Source organism: Hylobates moloch, unplaced genomic scaffold (genome assembly GCF_009828535.3).
Source record: "Hylobates moloch isolate HMO894 unplaced genomic scaffold, HMol_V3 SCAFFOLD_14, whole genome shotgun sequence".
In the NCBI taxonomy this organism is placed as follows: Eukaryota; Metazoa; Chordata; class Mammalia; order Primates; family Hylobatidae; genus Hylobates; species Hylobates moloch.
This window is the reverse complement of record NW_026652289.1, coordinates 6,806,431-6,819,857: the sequence shown is the minus strand read 5'-3', so window position 1 is coordinate 6,819,857 and position 13,427 is coordinate 6,806,431.

Here is a 13,427-nt window from a genome sequence, read left to right as displayed (position 1 = left end):
GGAACCGGATTGGGAGCCCGCCTCCTGCTCCCCCCGCGTCCCCGGCCGCGGGCTCCCCCTCCCCGCCGGCCGGGCCGCCCCCCCCCCCCCGCCCCTGCCCATTGGCTACGGGGCTCAGCCCGCGCCCGGAATAGGTGAGGCAGGCCGTCACTCGACCCCGCGCCCCGCCCCCTCCCGGCCGCCCCCACCCCTTTCCGCCGTCTCGCAGGGCCCCAGACCCAGGCGAAGGGGGCGGGGTCCCAGTGGCGCTCCGGCCTCACGGTAGTTTGTTTGAAGCCGAGCTGCAAAGTGCGGTCTGCGCGCTGATTGGCGGACGCACGCCACGTGACCGCAGGTCCCCCCACCCACAATTCTTCTGGATACCTGGGCGCCTTCAGGCCACTGGTATCTGGCCCCTCCCCTCCGGGGTGAATTGGGTTCGAACATTTATAGTTCGTATCTTAGACTGGGAAGGGAGAAGGATAAGGGATACAGGAAGTAGCAAATTTCTCCCGCCTCTGTCAGCAAGAAAGGCTATCCAGGGGCTCCAGCTTCGCAGGCCTGCGTGAAGCGGACCTTGGTGCGCAGGCGCTGGAGAAGGGCGTGGGAAGGAGAGCCGACGCGGGCTCGGCATGGGTCAGTGCGCAGGCGCGGGGCACTGGCTGCGCTTCCACTCGCGGAGGTCCGCACCTGGGGCTCCGATGCGAGGTTACGGCAGGCGGCCTTTCTGTGTAACTTCCTTCCTTCCTTCCTTTCTTTTATTTGAGACGGGCTCGTTGTGTCGTCCAGGCTGGAGTGCAGTGGTGCGATCACGGCTCATTGCAGCCTCGACCCCTTTGGCTCCAGCGATCCTCCCACCCCAGCCTCCCGAGTAGCTGGGACCACAGTGCACCATTTTGCCCGGCTAACTTTTGTATTTTTTGTAGAGAGGGGGTTTCACTATTTGCTCAGCATGGTCTCCAACTCCTGGGCTCAAGCGATCCTCCCGCCTCGGCCTCCCAAAGTGCTGGAGATCCAAGCTGTGGAACTTTCTTCAGATTTCCCTGGAGGACTGCAGGTGCACGAGGGTCGTTTCCGGGCCCAGAGTAGGGCAACTCTCAGATTGCAGCTCCTGAGAGCCGTGCGCGACCGTCTCCAGCACTCGCGGACCCCCAGAGGGCTGTTTTATTTTCTCCATAGCATTGATTGAATATATATCCTTATACATTCCATACGTATCTCAGGAAGAATACACAAGGAAGTGGTACCAGCGGTTGCCTCTGGGGAAAACTGGGAAGACTGAGGGTAAAATTTCCTTTTTCTCGTGTGTAATGTTTTTTTCACTTTCCTATCTGCATGGATTACCTTAAAAAAATTCAACATCAGAGAGTAACCAAGTTTGTGGCACAAGCATATACTGAGCACCTGCCCTGTGGCAGGCACCGTGAAGTCCCTGGGGTAGAGAGAATCCAGGTTTGTATCCCAAGCACTGGGTCTAGTAATTTAGTGGGGAGAGAAAGTACTCAATTGGCCTAGAAAGAAAGGGGAAGCCGTCGGCACGGGGATCAGCATATTTCAAGGCATGCTTGCTTACTAGAGTGTGGCAGCCCACCAAGACCTTTAAAGTGGCAGGGATGGACAGATGAAAAATGGACGTAAAGATCAGGGAAAACAGACAGAAAAAAAGAAGAGAAAGCCCATTATGAAGTTCGATCATTATCCAAAGATTGAGGGATACTGCAAGGTCTTAAGCAAGGGAACTCTGATTTTGGACTTACCTCATAAAGATCTTTCTCCCATAAGAACCGAAGATGCGCTAGGCCAGAGGTGACAACTGATGGTCCACAGATGTTTTCTTTGGCCTAGTTTTTTTAAGTTGCCAACACAAACAAATGGAGCAGCCAGAACTCAAATGAAAAACTATTTGGCAGTATTTTTTTTTTTTCTAAAGAAACAAGGTCTCACTTTCTTGCCCAGACTGGAGTGCAGTGCTGTTCACAGATGTGATTACACTACTCATCAGCATGGGAGTTTTTTGACCTGCTCTGTTTCTGACCTGAGCCGGTTCACCCCTTCATAGGCAAACTTGTCGGTCTTTTGCTCCCTGGAAAGTCACCATAATGATGCTAACGACCTGATCAGCATAACACACTATAGCCCAGAACTGGATTCAAGCAATCCTCCTGCCTCAGGTTCCCAAGTAGTTGGGACTACAGGCATGTGCCACCATGTCCAGTTGGCAGTATGTTTTAAACCTAAACAGACACTTTCAGGATTCAGTCATTCCACTCCTAGAAAGGTACACAACAAAAATGCTTATATATTTTCACCAGAAGACATTAAATAGAATATTTATAGCCGAACAGTTTGTTGTAAGCCCAGAGAGCAACCTAAATGCCAGTCAACAGAAAAATAGATGAATAAATGGAAGACCGTCAGCAATGAAAATGACCCACATGCAACTATATACAACAATGTGGATTAATTTCATTAGCATAATGTTGAGAGAAAGATACCAGATCCAAAAGTGTGTATATTGTGTGATTTTATTCATATAATGTACAAAAGCAGGCAAAACGAATCCAGTGTGTTAGAAGTCAGGATAGTGCTTCCTGGTTGGGGTTGAGGTGGGGAGCTAGCGACTGGAGGACAGAGCAATGGAAAAATTTGAGGGGCTGGCTATTCATGCTCGGTTTCTTGATCTGGATGTTGGTTGCACTGTGTTCACTTCATGAATACTAATTGAGCTTTTCACCTATGTATACATTTCTGGATATATATAAGTTTTTTTGGGGTTTTGTTTTTTTTTTTGAGATGGAGTTTCGCTCTGTCACTCAGGTTGGAGTGCAGTGGTGCAGTGTCAGCTCACTGCAAGCTCCGCCTCCTGGGTTTACACCATTCTCCTGCCTCAGCCTCTCAAGTAGCTGGGACTACAGGGGCCTGCCACCATGCCCAGCTAATTTTTTGTATTTTTAGTAGAAACAGGGTTTCACCGTGTTAGCCAGGATGGTCTCGATCTGCTGACCTCGTGATCTGCCCACCTCAACCTCCCAAAGTGCTGGGATTACAGGCGTGAGCCATCACGCCTGTCCTATGGTAAGGTATTTTTTCAACATGTCAGAGTCAGAAATTTTCACTTACAAATTTAGCTCTTCCACTTCTCTTGGCATCCTTTGTGCATGCATTCCACAGACTGCACTTGACCTTGTATCTTGTAAGGAGGTGTTCTTTCTCCAGTTGCCAAGGTTCCAGACTTGCTGATTTCACTCCTTTGTGTTTCCTACTGGGCTTCTGGAGGAATTTTAGTTTGTGACGCCCACGTATAAGTGTAGGTAATATAGAGATATCACCTTTTACATTTTCATTTAGTTTTGGAAGATGTGTTTCTGTGATTCAAAATTCCAAAGATTCCATCCTGGGCAACAACACAAGACCCCGTCTCTACAAAATTAAAAAAAAAAAATTAGCTGGGTGTGTGGCACACACCTGCAGTTTCAGTTACTCAAAACGCTGCGGTGGAAGGATCACTTGAGCCCAGGAGGTCGAGGCTGCAGTGAGCTATGATTGTGCAATCCACTGCACTCCAGCCTGGGTGACAGAGTGAAACCCTGTCTTAAAGGAAAAAAAAATTCCAAAGGAACAAAAAAATTTCCAGAGAAGTCTGCCTTCTGCTTCTGTTCCCCCTGGCTATCTACTTCTAAGAAGAAACCAATGTTGCTGCTTCTTAGGTATCCCTCTTGAGATATTTTACAGAAGCAAATTAATATATGTTCTTTTCTTCCTCCTTTATTTTTACACTGTTTGGTACCCATGCTTTTTCACTTAACAATAGAGATTATTTTTTATCAGTCCTTTACAAATTCTTCTTTTTATTACTGCATTTTATTCCACCATATAGATGGAACAAACATTGTTAAAAATTGTGACAAAGTACATATAACATTTATCACCTCAAACATTTTCAGTGAAAAGAAGAATGAAAATGAGTGAGGAAAGTTTATGAAACTTATGGAACACCTCAATGCAGCCAATATATGCATTATGGGAATCCAAGAAGGAGCACAGAAAGAGAAAGGGATGGAAAACTTACTTGAGGAAATAATGACAGAAAAATTCCCAAATCTGGAGAGGAAAACAAACATCCATCCCCATGAAGCCTATAATACTGAAAATACTTGAGCATAATGAGGTTCTTGAGACACATAATCAATTTGTCAAAAGTCAAACATAAAGGATCTTGGGCTGAGCACAGTGGTTTATGCCTGTAATCCCAGCACTTTTGGAGGCTGAGGTGGGTGGATCATTTGAAGCCAGGAGTTCAAGACCAGCCTGGCCAAAATGGTGAAACCCTGTCTCTACTAAAAATACAAAAATTAGCTGGGTGTGGTGGTGCATGCCTGTAATCCCAGCTACTTAGGAGGCTGAGGCACAAGAATCACTTGAACGTAGGAGGCGAAGGTTGCAGTGAGCTGAGATTGTGCCACTGCACTCCAGCCTGGGCAACAGAATGAGACTCTGTTTCAAAAAAAAAAAAAAAAATCTTGAAAGCAACATGAGGAAAGTGACTTATCACTTACAAGAGAGCCACTGTAAACTGTAAGCAAATTTTTCAGCAGAAATCTTGCAGGCCAGGAGAAAGTGGGATTCAAAGTGCTGAAAGAACTAAGTATTCTTAGTGCCAAGAAAGAATACTATACTTGGCAAAGCTGTCAGAAATCAAGGAGAGATAGACTTCTCAGACAAACAAAAGCTGAAGGAATTCATCACCACTAGACCTGCTTTAGAAGAAATGCTAAATGGAGTTGTTCAAGTTCAAATGAAAGGATGCTAATTAGCAACATGAAAACATATGAAGGTATAAAACTCATGGGTAAAGGTAAGTATGTGATCAAATTCAGAATATTCATACTGTAATGGTGGCATATAAATTTTAATTCTAGCAGCCATAAAAAATGATGAGTTCATGTCCTTTGTAGGGACATGGATGAAACTGGAAATCATCATTCTTAGTAAACTATCGCAAGGACAAAAAAACCAAACACCGCATGTTCTCACTCATAGGTGGGAATTGAACAATGAGAACACATGGACACAGGAAGGGGAATATCACACTCCGGGGACTGTTGTGGGGTGGGGGGAGGGGGGAGGGATAGCATTAGGAGATATACCTAATGCTAAATGATGAGTTAATGGGTGCAGCACACCAACATGGCACATGTATACATATGTAACAAACCTGCACAGTGTGCACATGTACCCTAAAACTTAAAGTATAATAATAAAAAAATTAAAAAAAATAAATAAATAAATTTTAATTCTAGTATAAAAATTAAGACAAAAGTATTAATAATTATATAACTATAAAAATTTGTAGTGATTACACAATGTAAAAGATATACATTGTGATATCAATAAAATAAATGTGAGAGGGAAGAAGTAAAAGTGTAGAGCTTTTTTTTTTTTTTTGAGACGGAGTCTCGCTCTGTCTCCCAGGCTGGAGTGCAGTGGCGTGATCTTGGCTCACTGTAAGCTCTGCCTCCCTGGTTCACGCCATTCTCCTGCCTCAGCCTCCTGAGTACCTGGGACTACTGGCACCCACCACCACGCCTGGCTAATTTTTTTGTATTTTTTTAGTAGAGACGGGGTTTCACCATGTTAGCCAGGATGGTCTCAATCTCCTGACCTCGTGATCCACCCGCCTTGGCCTCCCAAAGTGCTGGGATTACAGGCATGAACACTGCGCCCAGCCAGAACTTTTATATGCAATTGAAAATATCAGCTTTGACTGTTATAGGTGTAAGATGTTTTATGTAAGCCTCATGGTAATCACAAAGCAAAAACTGGTAGTAGATACACAAAAGACAAAGAGAAAATAATCAAAGCATGCCACCACAAAAATCATGATATCAAAAGGAAGTAGTAAGAGAAGAAACAAGGGTGGCCAGGCGTGGTGGCTCACGCCTGTAATCCCAGCACTTTGGGAGGCTGAGGCTGACAGATGACTGGAGGTCAGGAGTTCGAGACTAGGCTGGCCAATACAGTGAAACACCGTTTCTACTAAAAATACAAAAATTAGCCAGGCATGGTGGCACATGCCTATGATCCCAGCTACTTGGGAGGCTGAGGCAGGAGAATCACTTTAACCTAGGAGGCAGAGTTTGCAGTGAGCCGAGATCGTGCCACTACACTCCAGCCTGGGTGACAGAGCGAGACTGCATCTTGAAAGAAAGAAAAAAACAAGGCCGGGCGCGGTGGCTCACGCTTGTAATCCCAGCACTTTGGGAGGCCGAGGCGGGCGGATCACGAGATCAGGAGATCGAGACCACGGTGAAACTCCGTCTCTACTAAAAATACAAAAAGTTAGCCGGGCGTGGTGGCGGGCGCCTGTAGTCCCAGCTACTCGGAGAGGCTGAGGCAGGAGAATGGCGTGAACCCGGGAGGCGGAGCTTGCAGTGAGCCGAGATTGCGCCACTGCACTCCAGCCTGGGCGACAGAGCGAGACTCTGTCTCAAAAAAAAGAGAAAAAAACAAACAAAAACAAAGGAACTACCAAACAGAAAACAACGAACAAGATGGTAGTGGTAAATCCTTCTATATCACTAATTACTTTAAGTGAAAATTGATTAATTTCTCCAATCAAAAGACATAGAGTGAGCCAGGCATAGAGGTGTGTGCCTGTAATCTTAGCTGTCAGCTGCTTAGAAGGCTGAGGCAGGAGAATCCCTTGAGGCTAGGAGTTTGGGGCTGTAGTACTCTGTAAGTGTTCCTGAGAATAGCCACTACACTTTAGCCTGGGCAACATAGACTTAATCTCCAAACAACAAAGACATAGAATGACTGAATGAATAAAAATTTAAAGACAGACACAGGCTGAAAGTGAAGGGATGGAAAAAGATACTCCATGCAAATGGTAATCAAAAGAGAGCAGGAGTGGTTATACCATCAGAAATAATATACTTTAAGTCAAGATGTCACAAGAGACAAAAAAGATCATTGTAGGATGAAAGGGGTCAAATCATCAAGAGAATATAAGAATTGTAAATATGTATGCACCCTACATTAGAACACCTAAATATATCAAACAAATATTAATGGAATTGAAGGATGAAATAGACAACAATACAATAATAGTAGGAAATTTGAATACTTCACTTTTAACAATGGATAGATAATCTAGACAAAAAGTAAAAACAGTGGACTTGAACAACCACTATAACCAATAGAGCAGACATACACAGAACATTCCATCTAACAGCAGCAGAATATACATCTTCTCAAATGCACATGTAACATTTCCTAGGATAGATCATATATTGGGCCGCAAAACAAAACTTTCCTTTTATAAAGTTTTAACAAGTTTAAGAAAATTGAAATTATTATTATTATTTTTTGAGACGGAGTCTTGCTCTGCTGCCCATGCTGGAGTGCAGTGGCACAATCTCGGCTCACTGCAATCTCTGCCTCCCGAGTTCAAGTGATTCTCCTGTCTCAGCCTTCTGAGGAGCTGAGATTACGGGCATGTACCACCATGCCTGGCTAATTTTTGTATTTTTTAGTAGAGACAGGGTTTCACCATGTTGTCCAGGCTGGTCTCCAACTCCTGACCTCAAGTGATCTGCCCGCTTTGGCCTCTGAAAGTGCTGAGATTACAGGCATACACCACTGCACCCAGCTCTGAAGATTGAAATTATATAAAATATCTTTTTCGTCACCACAATACTATGAAACTGGAAATCAATAATAGGAGGAAAATTGGAAAACTCACAAATATGTGGAAGTTAAATAGCACACTTCTGAACAACCAATAGATCAAAGAAGAAATCAAATAAGAAAAAAAATCTTGAGACATTAAAATGGAAACACAACATACCAAAACTTATGAGATGCAGTAAAAGCTGTTCAAAGAGGGACATTTATTGCACTAAATGCCTACATTAAGAAAAAAAGAGGTCAGGTGGGGTGGCTCACGCCTGTAATCCCAGCACTTTGGGAGCCCGAGGTGGGCAGATCACGAGGTCAGGATATCGAGACCATCCTGGCTAGCACGGTGAAACCCCATCCCTACTAAAAATACAAAAAATTAGTTGGGCGTGCTGGCGGGTGCCTATAGTCCCAGCTACTTGGGAGGCTGAGGCAGGAGACTGGCATGAACCCGGGAGGCGGAGCTTGCAGTGAGCCGAGATTGCACCACTGTACTCCAGCCTGGGCTACAGAGCGAGACTCCGTATCGGAAAAAGAAAGAAAGAAAGAAGAAAAGAACACTAAGCCAGCCATAAATTGGTCACATTATTCTCTCCCGCTCACAAATGAAGCCTGGTTTTCCAAATATGGAAAGGAAGGGCCCCTTGCTTCTCTCTCATATGGCTCAGCTTTTGTGGCTTCAGAGGATAATCACTCCCTCTAAGGGGCAGCCATTTAATATTCAAGACATGAGTGAAACCCCCCCAAAACCTACTCAAATATTAAAGTGCACTTGTTCTGCCTGACTCTTGAAATTACATGAGGAAGCTAAAGGTTTCCCTGTCTTGTGTGAGCTATAAAAGCAGAGGCAATGGTACAGACATGTGTATCTGACATGGCCTGAGGGGCGATCCCTTCTTAAGCCTGCAGGAGGAAGCTGCCATAAATTTGATTAGATGTTGCCCTACATCTGTGGTTTGGAGTGTTGGCCAGGATAATAACTAAAAGCAGAAAAAAATGTCGTCTAAATGCTACTTTTACATTTTTCTTTTTTTGTTTTTGAGACTTACTCTATCACTCAGGCTGAAATGCAGTGGTATGATCATAGCTCACTGTAATTTCAAACTCCTGAGCTCAAGAGATCCTCCTACGTTGGCCTCCCAAAGCCCTGGGATTACAGGCATGAGCTTTCGGGCCAGCCAAGGTCTTTATTATCACAAGAATTTGCATCATCTTCTTGTTGCTTTTATTGATCATATTTGCACGCTGCAAAATGCTTTTTCCATGGCACTCTACTATGTGGTCAGCTCACCACCCTGAACTATGTGTGAAGTACCATAAATTTAGGTTTGATCCAAAAAGGACTTTCTCATTATCAAAATGTGTCTGTTATGTTGCCTGGGCCAGCGAAGTTATTCTTTCCATTAATAGCTCTAAATGGAATGAGAAGTCTTAGACTTGTAGGTTAGTCTATTTTACTTGTGTGTTTATTTTGAATACTTTCAAAATGTTTGGTGAAACTTAATTTGGAACATTCCAGGGCGCTCTCTCATCTCTGAGCCAACCTATAAAGAAAAGAGGAGAATTGTCTTATCAGTGTATCACTCGTGGGGCTGTAGGGGAGGCAAGGAGATCACAGGTTGCATTTTTCTTTGGAAATTTTCTAACACAGACCTATTAATCACTCTAGCCTATTTTTCCATGGGAATGAGATGAAAAGAATGAAGTAGGCCGGGCGCGGTGGCTCACGCTTGTAATCCCAGCATGTTGGGAGGCTGAGGCGGGCAGATCACGAGGTCAGGAGATCGAGACCATCCTGGCTAACACGGTGAAACCCCGTCTCTACTAAAAATACAAAAAATTAGCCGGGCATGGTGGCGGATGCCTGCAGTCCCAGCTACTCGGGAGGCTGAGGCAGGAGAATGGCGCAAACCGGAGAGGCGGAGCTTGCAGTGAGCCGAGATCACGCCACTGCACTCCAGCCTGGGCGACAGAGTGAGACTCCGTCTCAAAAAAAAAAAAAAAGAAAAGAATGAAGTATATGAAATCCCTTATTAACCCTTGCATGCTCAATCTCCACATTAGATCAGGGCCTTCTGTATTTAATAGCATTCCATACTACTTTTTTGTTTTGTTTTTGAGATGGAGTCTTGCCGTGCCGCCTAAGCTGGGGTGCAGTGGTGCAATCTCAGCTCACTGCAACCCCTGCCTCCTGGGTTCAAGCGATTCTCCTGCCTCAGCCTCCCGAGCAGCTGGGAGGCACATGCCACTGTGCCCAGCTAATTTTTGTATTTTTTTTGTTTTTGTTTCTCATTATAATAATGATTCTAGCACTATTTTCCCCAAATAAGTGCTTCTCCAGATGGTTTTCCTTCTTTTGCCTGAATTCACTACTATCTGATTGGCTTGCATAACCACTAAGTGAATTAGCATGCAGAGCAATAGGTCTAGAACTTGCCTATTGATTCCGAATTTCATTTTTAATCTTCCCTATATTGTAAGTAAACAGTCTTTTTTTTTTTTTTTTTTTGAGACTGAGTCGCGCTCTATCACCAGGCTGGAGTGCAATGGTGCCATCTCGGCTCACTGCAAACTCCGCCTCCCAAGTTCAAGCGATTCTCCTGCCTCAGCCTCCCAAGTAGCTGGGATTACAGGTGTGTGCCACCATGCCCAGCTATTTTTTGTATTTTTAGTAGAGACGGGTTTCACCATGTTGGCCAGGCTCATCTCGAACTCCCAACCTCAGGTGATCCACCCACCTCGGCCTCCCAAAGTGCTGGGATTATAGGCGTGAGCCATCGCCCCCTGCCAGCACCTATTTTTAGGTCATCATTTCTGTTGGGGTTTAAGAGTTGAATACCCATATCACATTGACCAGGAATTGATTGATTGACTGACTGATTGTAGAGACGAAGTCTTGATATGTTGCTCAGTGTGGTTTTGAACTCCTGGGTTCAAAACCCTCTCAAACTATTGGGATTACAGGCGTGAGCTACCGTGCCCAGCCTTGGCCAGGAATTTAAAATCCACTTATTTTCACAATTTATATTGATTTCTGGCTGAAGCCAACACTCTTCACTGGATTTATTCAACTCACAAATTTCAATGTTTGGTTACCATCTTGTCCACTTTAAGGTGCATTTTATGTGCAATAAAAGGTGTTCAGACATTTTAAAAAGATTCTCTATTTGAAATTTTTTTAGGGACTCCTGAGCCTCTTGACATATATCCCAATTACCCTATTCTCAGGTCAGCCTGAGGTGGGGCATGTGCCTGGATTCATCTAACAGTGATTGACTGGAAGCAACTGATGTTATTTCTCCAGTGGTGCTTGGAAGCTTATGGTTTTCCTCTGGCAACCAACACCATATTCATTAATAAACCAATAATAGGCTTCTTCTCTGTGGAGTTTCTCTTGCTGCCAGCTTCGTTCATTTTCACAAATGATTATGGTATTTACAGTAGGCAGAATACTGACCCCCCACCATGTCCACGACCTAATCCCCAGCACATGTGAATATGTTACTTTTTGTGGCAAATGGACTTTGCAGATGTAATTAACAATTTTAAATGGAGAGATTATTTTGGTTTAGCCACATGGATCCAATGTAATCACAAAGATTCTTCTAGAGTGAAAGAGGGAAGCAGGAGAGCCAGGGAAGATGTGACAATGGAAGCAGGAGTCAGAGAACTGTGCCTGCTGGATTTGACAAGGAAGAGGGACGCAAGACCAGGAATGCAGGCAGCCTCTAGAAGCTGGAAAAAGCAAAGAAATGGATTATCCCATGGAGCCACCAGAAGGAACTCAGCCTTGCTTTTATTTTTAGCCCAATAAGACTCATTTCAGGTATCTTTCTCCCAGAACTGTGAGATAATAAAGTTAAGCCACTAAGTTCATGGTAATATTGAGAGGCGACGGTGTGCTGGCAGTCCTCACAGCCCTCGCTTGCTCTCGGCGCCTCCTCTGCCTGGGCTCCCACTTTGGCGGCACTTGAGGAGCCCTTCAGCCCACCGCTGCACTGTGGGAGCCCCTTTCTGGGCTGGCCAAGGCAGGAGCTGGCTCCCTCAGCTTGCAGGGAGGTGTGGAGGGAGAGGCCCGAGCGGGAACCGGGGCTGTGCGTGGCGCTTGCGGGCCAGCTGGAGTTCCAGGTGGGCATGGGCTTGGCAGGCCCCTCACTGGGAGCAGCCGGCTGGCCCTGCAGGCCCCGGGCAATGAGGGGCTTGGTGCCCGGGCCAGCGGCTGCGGAGGGTGTGCTGGGTCCCCCAGCAGTGCCGACCCAGCAGCACTGCGCTTGATTTCTCACCAGGCCTTGGCTGCCTTCCCACGGGGCAGGGCTCAGGACCTGCAGCCCGCCATGCCTGAGCCTCCCACCTCCTCCATGGGCTCCTGTGCGCCAAGCCTCCCCGGTGAACGCCGCCCCCTGCTCCAAGGCGCCCAGTCCCATCGACGACCCAACGGCTGAGGAGTGTGAGTGCTGGCGGGCAGCTCCACCTGCAGCCCCAGTGCGGGATCCACTGGGTGAAGCCAGCTGGGCTCCTGAGTCTGGTGGAGATGTGGAGAACCTTTATGTCTAGCTCAGGGATTGTAAATACACCAATCAGCACCCTGTGTCTAGCTCAGGGTCTGTGAATGCACCAATCGACACTATGTATCTAGCTGCTCTGGTGGGGCCTTGGAGAACCTTTATGTCTAGCTAAAGGATTGTAAATGCACCAATCGGCACTCTGTATCTAGCTCAAGGTTTGCAAACACACCAATCAGCATCCTGTGTCTAGCTCAGGGTTTGTGAATGCACCAATCAACACTCTGTATCTGGCTGCTCTGGTGGGGCCTTGGAGAACCTTTGTGTCCATACTCTGTATTTAACTGATCTGGTGGGGATGTGGAGAACTTTTATGTCTAGCTCAGGGATAGTAAACGCACTAATCAGCGCCCTGTCAGAACAGACCACTCGGCTCTACCAATCAGCAGGACGTGGGTGGGGCCAGGTAAGAGAACAAAAGCGGCTGCCTGAGGCATAGTGACAACCAGCTCGGGTCCCCTTGCACACTGTGGAAGCTTTGTTCTTTTGCTCTTTGCAATAAATCTTGCTATTGCTCACTGTTTGGGCCCACACTGCTTTTATGAGCTGTAACACTCACCGCGAAGGTCTGCAGCTTCACTCCTGAGCCAGTGAGAGCACGAACCCATCAGAAGGAAAAAACTCCGAACACATCTGAACATCAGAAGGAACAAACTCCAGACGCGCCACCTTAAGAGCTGTAAACCAAGAACCCACCAATTCTGGACACAATATGTTACGGCAACATTAAGAAATGAACAGTCTTGTTCTTGTTATGAGCTTTGTTTATTTTATTTTATTTTATTTTTGAGAAGGAGTCTCACTCTTCTACCCAGGCTGGAGAGCAGTGGTGCGACCTCGGCTCACTGCAGGCTCCGCCCCCTGGGGTTCACGCCATTCTCCTGCCTCAGCCTCCCGCGTAGCTGGGACTACAGGCGTCCGCCACCTCGCCTGGCTAATTTTTTGTATTTTTAATAGAGACGGGGTTTCACCGTGTTAGCCAGGATGGTCTCGATCTCCTGACCTCGTGATCCGCCCGCCTCGGCCTCCCAAAGTGCTGGGGATTACAGGCATGAACCACCGCGTTGTTTACTATCTTAACTTGTGCTAGATGTAGATTGACTCATGCTGAGACACCCTGGCTCTCACATTGCTTTCCATGTGTTGAAAGAGGGTCTCCGCCTTCCATTGTTGGTGCTTTTGTGAAGTGCTGCTCACAGGAAGCAA